This window comes from Artibeus jamaicensis, unplaced genomic scaffold, assembly GCF_021234435.1.
Source record: "Artibeus jamaicensis isolate MK-2021 breed Jamaican fruit bat unplaced genomic scaffold, CSHL_Jam_final contig_419, whole genome shotgun sequence".
Lineage (NCBI taxonomy): Eukaryota > Metazoa > Chordata > Mammalia > Chiroptera > Phyllostomidae > Artibeus > Artibeus jamaicensis.
Genome location: NW_026521824.1, coordinates 2,631,102 through 2,641,430, shown reverse-complemented (window position 1 = coordinate 2,641,430; position 10,329 = coordinate 2,631,102).

Below are 10,329 nucleotides of genomic sequence, written 5' to 3'. Positions count from 1 at the left end.
GGGTATTTGGAAAAGCGTCTAATCTATATCACCCTGGTCTTCCTTTTGATGTTTATTACTCTTAAAATTCCCTGCACCTCAAATAACTATAGAGCAGTTTCTCTTTTCATGGCTGGATCCTGACTAGTGCAACTTGCTATACATACAGCCTTTTCTCCACCTACCTGTCAGCGAGCCTTTCAGAAGGTACCTTGACAATGTTACTTCCCTGCTCACAACTTTCCACTTACTATGACATTTAGAATAAAATCCAAAACTACACCATATTCTACAAACCCTATATGGCCTGGCCCTCAGCTTCCTCTCAAACCCCATTTTGTATTATTCTTTCAGTTGGAGTGGTTGGTTTCCTTGCTGTTCACTGAACATTGTGTTCCCACCTCAGAGCTTTTGCACTCTGCTGATTTCTTTGCCTGAGTACTCAGCTAACTTTCTCACTTAATTCTGCCTAAATGTTACATCCTTAAATAAGCCTTCACTAACCACAATGTCTAAAGTAGCAAATTCTGCTGCTCTGTCCCTTACCCTGCTTTAGTTTATTTCTTTATGTCTCTCTTCCCCGCTGAATGTCTTAAAAGTCAGGGACTTTTTCATGTACACAGTAATATCATTCTTATTATAGAACATGGCCAATAGTAGGTATTCAAAAAAAAATGAGTAGTAAACTCTCAAATACTCTAGTCTCGGTGTCTTGGCACTGTCCATTATTGTGGCTTTCTCAGCAGCCTATAAAATTTGAGGCTTATTTAAAGAGAGATTCTTGTCCAAGCTGATGTGGCTTAGTGGGTTGAACATCATCCTGTAAAGCAAAAGGTCTTGGGTTTGATTCCCGGTCAGGGCACATGTCTGGGTTGCAGGTTCAGTGGTGGAGCTTACAGTCTATGTGTGGTAGATGCTTCTGGAATTAATGTTTCCCTCCTCTTTTTCTCCCTTCCACCATCTCTAAAAATAAATAAATAAAGTCTTTAAAAAAATAAAGAGATTCTTGGTGAAGGAAGGAAGTTGGCAGATCATCAAACTCCATTACATCCACTTCTCCCTTGTGTTCTTTTGGAAAGGAAAAAAAAGAAGTCCACCCAAAGATGTCATGGTTAAATGAGAGACTGCAGGTGAGCAGTCTTTTTACATTATAGGGAAAAGTTGTAGCCTTCAACAGCACCTGGGCAGAACCCTTATCAGAAAATTGAGGGAAATTCTTAGCAAAGCAGATTTCACATGATTTTATGCATTCTTTCTTTGGCCTGATCACTCGGGAACCCACCTGTTCCTGCCCAGGGCTGCACCACCCTCTGGCATTGTTTCCGGCTTAAGTTAGGCAGAGGAAGTAAGGCAGCCAAAAGATTAGGAGACTACTTACAGACAGAATGAGGACTCAGGCTATGTCAAAGCCGAGGGGTGAGGGTCCATCACCCCCTGTTTCTATAGCCCCCCAAGTTTTCCCCTGGAGTCCCTTGATGACCATGCCTGTCTTAGGTCATCCCTCCCTTCAGGAATCTTACCCATCATTGGCTAATTGGTCAGGGTGAAGTAAAGGGGGTAGAGGCAGTGCCCCTGCCAGGGAGATAAGCTTCGTCTCCTAGTGGCTTATGGTCCCAAGGTCTGTCACTCAGCCTTAGCTGGGGTAGATGTGTGTGTGTGTGTGGGGGGGGGGGGGGTTACAGCTTCTGAAACCAGGCAGGGCAGTTCCCAACATTGAACTTCACTAGTCAGATAATTTCCAACAACTTATAGTTCCCACTAGTATCATATGACAATCTGGTAGTTTACCTCTTCTCCGATGCTTGATAGTGCATTCTTAACTTAAACTTAAGTTTTTTTAACTTAAACATTCTAGTGGGTATGTAGTGCTGTCCCATTGTGATGTTAACTTGCATTTGCCTGATGACTAACAATAGTAGTAGTGGTCACCTTGTCATGTTTATTGACTATTTACATATATTTCCATGGCAGGGAGTAGCAGATTTTATTCGAGGTATTTAAAACAACAAACCTGAACTGCATCCTCAGACTGCCTTGGATACCTGTCCTAACTCTGACCATACACTTCTTCAGCTCATACTTGCCTGACATAGCTGTTTGTGTCCACAGATCAGGAACAGAAAAGAGCAAACACAGGACCCACGCATAGGTAGCACACACATGCATGCATATACCTCTAAGAGAGGGGAGATAAAAGTTTTCTACAAAAGAAGAAGTATCCAGGTGTGTAATTCTCATGATCTCTTGAAAGACTGAAACATAATCTTTGAAAAAAAGACAAAAAAAAAACCCAAAGAAATACTGTATGAGATTAAAGCATAGAAAATAAGACTATAGAAGAGGACAAATAAGCATTAAAACTCAGGAAAGAAGTGAAAGAAAAAACAACACATTAACGGAGATGATATCACAAAGAATGGTAAAAACAACAAAAGGTAAACAAGAGATATAATAAAGGAAGTTTGACAAAAGTACAGAAAGTGAACTGGAGATAGATATTGCAAGATCCCAGATATATGGGGCAAATTCACAGACACAGTCAAATTCACAGACACAGAGAGAATGGTATTTACCAAGGCCTGGAGGGCATGGGGGCAACAAGGGGTCACAGTTGAAGGTTTCCATTTGGGGTGATGAAAAAGTTCTGGAGATAGATGGATGGTGCTTATGTTACCGAATACCTCCCCAAATTCAGGTTCGAGTACCCAATGCACTAATAGGACAAAACATTGAGATGCTGGTGTTTGAAACAGAGACTGGTTTATCTGATTTGGCCAGGGCGAGGGGTTGAGAGAGTGAGATCTCTCAAATCCAACTCTCCCAAAAAGTAGGGAGTTCTGTGCAGCTGGGGAGTAGGGGAGGGGCAGGTCCTGGGAACTGAGAGAGAAGGCTGTTTCTTTAGTCACAGACTCTTGGGTGGCAACAGCTGGTGCAGTTACCTTGAAGACATCTTCTCTTCGATAAAACAAATTCATAAATTTTCCTCATGACCCTGAAGTTATCTCCCCCTGCTTGACCAGGGGGCACCACTAGTGACTACATTTATGAGAACAAAAGGGGAAGGAAGAGAGGTTAACCAGTGAACAAAGGACTAATTAAGAATTAAATTACTTAATTCTAGCTACCAAAAATAATAGGGACATTAAAATCACAAGGAGCTTGGGACAGTGACTGTACTTAATGACACTGAATTATATTCATACTTTAAAATGGTAAATGTATGTTATATACATTTTACCACAATTTAAAAAATGAAATGGGAGAGAAAAAGATGTAAAAGTAATTCAAAAAAGATGAAAGATTCTTCAACATGATAAAGGCCATATATAAACTGACAGCCAAAGTCATGCTCAATAATGAAAGACAGAAAGCTTTTCCTCCTAAGAAGCAAGACAAGGAAGTCTTGGAAGTTGAAGACAGAGTAATTAGGCAAGAAAAAGAAAATTAAAGGCATGGAAGAAGGAAAGTTTTTCTGTTATTACCTTGGTCCAAGACCTGAAGGCCATCTGTGTTTTTATAAAATGGGTGCTACTCTGATACTCTCAACATTTATGTTCAAATATCTGAAGAATATTTTGGAAATGCTAGCTTCTGCTCAGGCATGCTTTTATCATTTCTTTCTAAAGCTTTTATACGTTTCCTGTTAAGTATATTCCCAAACATTTTATTCTTTTGTTGTCATTGTAAATGAGGTCTTCCCTTTCATTATATAATTTAAATGGCTGTTGTTAATTACTGTATGTGAATTGTGTATATTATTACAATTCTGAATTCCTCATATAGTTTGCACTAGTTTTCAGTTGATTCCTATGGGGTTTTCAAAGATATAATAACATTATCTACAAATAATCTTAATTTATAGTCTTCTTTTCAAGATTTTATACTACCACTGGTTTCTTTTTCTTGCCTAATGCCTCTAATGGTACAACAAATTGTTGTGGTATTAATGGAATTAATATCGTGGTATTAAGGGTATTAGTGTGCTTGTCTTGTTCAGAACTTTAGAGATAATGCTTCCAATATTTCTCTTCTATGTATATACTGGGTTTGGGGCTCACATATATACACACACAAATACACACAAGTCTATGTGTGCATACTTTAGAAAATCCTGTTTAGAAGGTATTAATGGAGTCTATTTTATTAAATGCTTCCAACAAGAATGGTTGAGCACTTTGTCAAATGACTTTATTGCCTCTACACATGATCCTATAATTTTTTCCTTTAGATCTATTATGATGACAAATGATATTGTTTTCCTCATATTGAAAGATTATGATTCTATGTACTATTCTAATATTGAGCTGTTGGATTCTTTTTTTACATAAGAATTTTGCAAAGATATTTACAAGTAAGATCGGTCTGTAGTTTGATTTTTGTGTAATCTTTCTTAGGGTTTATGTTCACTTCATAAGGAGAATGTACATAGTATAGGAACAAGTTGTTTTATAAAGGTTTGGTGGAGTTTCTATTGCCAGAAAGAGACCAAGCTCAGAGCAGGGCTGTCTAGGGCTGGCCTATAGTGTGTGGGCTCTTGACTTCATGCAAGAAAAATTTCACAGCATGAGTCTAGGTGATTCTGAGAGTACATGTACTGAAGCTGGAGTCAGTGAAACAAAGGAAGGACGTAGGTTACAAGGAGCAAGAGAGAGCCCAGGTGGTGCTCTGCTTTGGCTCCCTAGAACCATTATAGGAAAGAAGTGAACCATGGCAGGACTGCTTTAGCTCACTGGGAAGTCATAGGAAAAGGGGCCTTGAAGACAGGTTCAAGGGGTTAGCCAGGGCCGAGCTGCCACTGCCTGCTGCTCCCCTGGTTGCAAGTATTGTGGGGACCCTTAGAGAGTAGTAGAAAGGAAGAAGCTTATGCCTGAGAAGGAGCATGGGTGTACTCTAGAGTGAGCCTGCACTGGGTCTTTTTCTTAAGGGTTTTTATTTTTCTTCTGCAGCAAGAATCTTAGAGGAGAGTTTCAGTAGAATATCTGTCAGCTTTCCAGATGCATTTTTAATTTGCTAAAACATCAGCGTATATCAGGGGAGTTTCGGATTATTCTTTACCATTGCACTTTATCTTGGGACTATCTGGGTCTAATTGGGTTTTTGTTATTTGTTCACCTGAGTTGATCTGTCCTTGGATTTAGCTGGCACTAGTAGCATTAACTGAGTCTCTGTCCTCCATGTCCCCGACCAGAGTGATTTAAGCTGTGTGTTCTCTGGTCAGGGAGGAGAGGTGTAAACCATTTGCTCTCAAGAGTCCTTGGTTAGGGAGAATAAGGTCTTGTGATTCACTAACTGGCTGTAAGTTTATCAAATTGTTTGGCCTTGTTTAATTTCCCTGTCTCAGTTTCTCCATTCCGCTTGCCCAAGAATTTTCCTACTGCTTACTCTCCTGCCTCACTTCTATGACCTGGTATTTTGGAGCAGTTTATCCTTATAGCTTTCACAATTTGTTCTCTGAAAATCGGTCTATTTAACTTTTCTGTTTTTTGTTGGGTAAATTTTGACAAATTATATACTTTAAAAAATTATCTATTTATCAAGATTTTAAATGTATAGAATTATACAAATAATCTATTATGTGCTTGGGGGAAAGTTGTTATGTACTATATGTGTTCTGCACATATACTCACATCTTCATTTTCTATAGACTTCTTTTTTTTTAATAATTTTATTTAGTTATTTTTCAAGTACAGTTTTCTATTTCTCCCATCCCAGCCCACTCCACCCCGTGCTCCCCACCTCCCTCCCATTTCCACCCCCTTTAGTTCTCATTCCTGTGTCCTTCCTATTTGTTCCTCCAAATCCCTCCCCTATTTCCCCCTTAAATTCCCTTCCCTCTCCCCTCTGATCACTGTCCACTTGTTCTCTATTTCAGTGTCTTTGTTTTTATTCTGCTTGCTTGTTTGTTTTGTTGTTTAGCTTCCTGTTAAAGGTGAGGTCATATGGTATTTGTCTTTCAACCCCTGGCCTATTTCACTCAGCATAATGCTTTCCAGTTCCATCCATGTTGTTGCAAAGGGTAGTAGCTCCTTCTTTCTCTCTGCTGCATAGAATTCCATTGTGTGTATGTACCACAATTTTTTGATCCATTCATTTACTGATGAGCACCTAGGTTGCTTCCAGCTCTTGCCTATTGTAAATTGTGCTGCTATGAACATTGGGGTGCATAGGTTCTTTGAAATTGATGTTTTAGGATTCTTAGGATATAGTCCTAGCAGTGGAATTGCTGGGTCAAAAGGCAGGTTGATTTTTATTTTTCTGAGAAAATTCCATACTGTTTTCCATAATGGTTGTACCATTCTGCAATCCCACCAACAGTGAACTAAGGACCCCTTTCCCCTCCCCACAACCTCTCCAACATTTGTTGTTTGTTGCTTTGTTTATGATAGCCATCCTGACTGGTGTAAAGTGGTATCTCATTGTGGTTTTCATTTGCATCTCTCTGATAGCTAGTGATATTGAGCATCTCTTCATGTGGCTCTGAATGTTCTGTATATCCTCCTTGAAGAAGTGTCTGTTCAAGTCCTTTCCCCATTTTTTAATTGGTTTAGATGTCTTCTTTTTTTTTTAATTAAATAAATTTATTTATTTTTTTGAATTGTTTATGCTGTTACAGTTGTTCTATTCCCCCCTTCATTCCCCTCCACCCTGCCCCCCCCAATCCCCCCATTACCCCCCCTTTAGCTTATGTCCATGTGTCTCAAGTCCTTTAGGTTCTGTATTTCCTATACTATTCTTGCCCCCCCCATCTATTTTCTATCTACTGTCTATGCTACTTGTTTTCTGTACCTTCTCTCCCCGTCTTCTCCTCCCACTCCCCTGTTGCTAACCCTACTTGAGATCTTCATTTCTATGTTTCCACTCCTGATCTAGCTGTCCTTTTAGTTTGCTTTTGTTTTAGGTGTGGTTGTTATTAACTGTGAGCTTGTTGTCCTTTCACTGTTCATGTTTCTTTAACTTCTTTTTCTTAGATAAGTCCCTTTAACATTTCATATAATAAGGGCTTGGTGATGATGAACTCCTTGAATTTGGTCTTATCTGAGAAGCACCTTATCTGTCCTTCCGTTCTAAATGAAAGTTTTGCTGGGTAGAGCAATCTTGGTTGTAGGTCTTTAGTTTTCATGACTTGGAATATTTCTTTCCAGCCCCTTCTTGACTGTAAGGTCTCTTTTGAGAAATCTGCTGACAGCCTGATGGGGACTCCTTTGTAGGTGATTGTCCCCTTAGCTCTTGCTGCTTCCAGGATTCTCTCCTTCGTTTTAATTTTGGCTAATGTAATTATGATATGCCTTGGTGTGTTTCTTCTTGAGTCCAACTTTTTTGGTACTCTCTGGGCTTCTTGGATTTCTTGGAAGTCTGTTTCCTTTGCCAGATTGGGGAAATTTTCTTTTATTATTTGTTCAAATAGTTTTTCCACTGGTGGTTGTGTCTTTCCCCCCTTCTGGTACCCCTATAATTCGGATATTGGAGCGTTTATAGATGTCCTGGAAGTTCCTAAGCTTCTCCTCATTTTTCTGAATTCTTATTTCTTCATTCCTTTCTGATTGATCATTTTTTTCTTCCTTCTGGTTCACTCCATTGAGTTGAGTCCCAGTTTTTTTTTCATCTCTATGGGTTTCCTGTGGAATTCCATTCATTTCCCTTAATTTAGCCTTCATATGTTTCTCTAATTTGTGGCTATAGTCCACCAGATCTGTGAGGAAGCTGACGACCAGTGTTTTAAACTGTGCGTCTGAGAGATTTGCTATTTCTTCGTCACTTAGATTTATCTCCGGGACTTTGAGGACCCCCTGCGACATTTTTGGTCTGTTCTGGCCCTTTAAGTGAGAGAAGCGGGCGCCTTGGAGTCCCAGGTCGCTGGGTTGTGACGCTGTATATGGGGGCGTGGTCAGAGCTGGGAAAATGGCGCCGCCGCAGCCGGTCCCACCGCTCACTCCCTCACCCGCGCGTAACCGGGCACCCACAGTCAACTCGCTGCCACCGCCTCCCCACTGACTCCTCCGTAGTCGCTCACCCGGTGGGCTGCTCGGTTGCTCACTAGGACCAATCCTGGGTTTGGAACCCGTGCGACTGGATTCGCGCGTCTGGATTCTGCGCCCCGGTCGACTCCTTTGTAACTCCTCACCCGCCGCCCGCCGGTTTCGCCCCTTACCGGCCGGGCCGAAGAATTTGTTGATTGCGGACTTCCGAAAAGTTCAGTTTTCCGTGTTCTGGTTGTGTTTTCTGATGCTAATATTTAGTTGTCCTTAAACTTGGTTGTGAGAGGAGGCAGGCACATCCACCTTAAACCTCCATCTTGGCGGAAGTCTACAGTGATTCTTCTAGATGTCTTCTTGGAGTGGAATCGTGTAAGTTCTTTGTATATTTTGGAGATTAAACCTTTGTCTGAGGTATCATTGGCGAATATGTTTTCCCATACAGTTGGTTGTCTTTTTAATTTAATACTGTTTTCTTTAGCCATGCAGAAGCTTTTTATTTTGATGAGATCCCATTTGTTTATTCTTTCCTTTATATTCCTTGCTCTAGGGGACATATCCGTAAAAATGTTGCTGCATGGAATATCTGAGATTTTCTTGCCAATGTTCTCCTCTAGGACTTAATGGTGTCACGGCTTATATTTAAGTCTTTTATCCACCTTGAATTTATTTTGGTGTATGGTGTAAGTCTGTGCTCAAGTTTCATTTTTTTGCACGTAGCTGTCCAGTTCTCCCAACACCATTTGTCGAAGAGGCTATCTTTACTCCATTTTATGTTACTGCCCCCTTTGTTGAATATTAATTGACTGTAGAGAGTTGGGTTGATTTCTGGGCTCTCTGTTCTGTTCCATTGGTCTATGTGCCTGTTTTTATGCCAGTACCAGGCTGTTTGGATTATGGTGGCCTTGTAATACAGTTTGATATCAGGTATTGTGATCCTTCCTACGTTGTTCTTCTTTCTCAAAAGTGCAGCTGCTATTCGGGGTCGTTTATGGTTCCATATAAATTTTTGAAGTGTTTGTTCTATGTCTGTGAAATATGCCATTGGTACTTTAATAGGTATTGCATTGAATCTGTATATTGCTTTGGGTAGTAGGGATATTTTGATGATGTTAATTCTTCCAATCCATGAACAAGGTATATGTTTCCATTTGTTTGTGTCTTCCCTGATTTCTTTCTTGAGTGTTGTGTAGTTTTCTGCATACAGGTCTTTTACCTCCTTGGTTAGGTTTATTCCCAGATATTTTATTTTTCTTTTTGCTATATTGAATGGGATTTTTTTCTTGATTTCTGCTTCTGCTGATTAATTGTTAGTATACAAAAATGCCTTTGATTTCTGGATATTGACTTTGTATCCTGCTGTTTTGCCAAATTCATTAATTAGTTTGAGCAGTTTTTGGGTAGAGTCTATAGGATTTTCCATGTATACTATCATGTCATCTACAAAGAGTGACAGTTTTGTTTCCTCCTTTCCTATTTGGATGCCTTTTATTTCCTTTTCTTGCCTAATCGCTGTGGCCAAAACTTCCAAAACTATATTGAATAGAAGTGGTGAAAGTGGACATCCTTGTCTTGTTCCTGATCTTAATGGAAAAGCTTTTAATTGGCTGTAGGTCTCTCATATGTGGCCTTTATTATATTGAGGAATGCTCCCTCTATTCCCACTTTGCTGAGTGCTTTTATCCTAAATGGGTGTTGTACCTTATCAAAAGCTTTTTCTGCATCTATTGATATGATCATGTGTTTTTTGTCTTTGCTTTTGTTTATGTGATGTATTACATTTACTGACTTGTGAATGTTGAACCATCCTTGCATCCCTGGGATGAATCCCACTTGGTCATGGTGTATGATCTTTTTGATATATTGTTGGATGCAATTTGCCAATATTTTGTTGAGGATTTTAGCGTTTATGTTCATCAGCAATATTGGCCTGAAGTTCTCTTTCTTTGTTGTGTCTCCATCTGGTTTTGGAATTAGGATGATTTTGGCTCCATAAAAAGAATTTGGGAATTTTCCATCCTTCTGGATTTTTTGGAATAGTCTGTGAAGAATAGGGGTTAGCTCTTCCTTAAATGCTTTGTAGAATTCTTTTGTGAAACCATCTGGTCCAGGGCTTTTGTGTGATGGGAGTTTTTTGATTACTGCTTCAATTTCTTTTGCTGTTATTGGTGTGTTCAGTTTTTTGTTTCTTTTTCATTAAGTTTTGGAAGATTATATTTTTCTAGAAATGTGTCCATTTCCCCTAGGTTTTCAAATTTCTTGGCATACAGTTCTTCATAGGAATTTCTTACAATCCCTTCTATTTCTGTGGTATCAGTTGTAATCTCTCCTCTTTCATTTCTGATTGTGTTTATTTGAGTCCTTTCTGTTCTTTTCT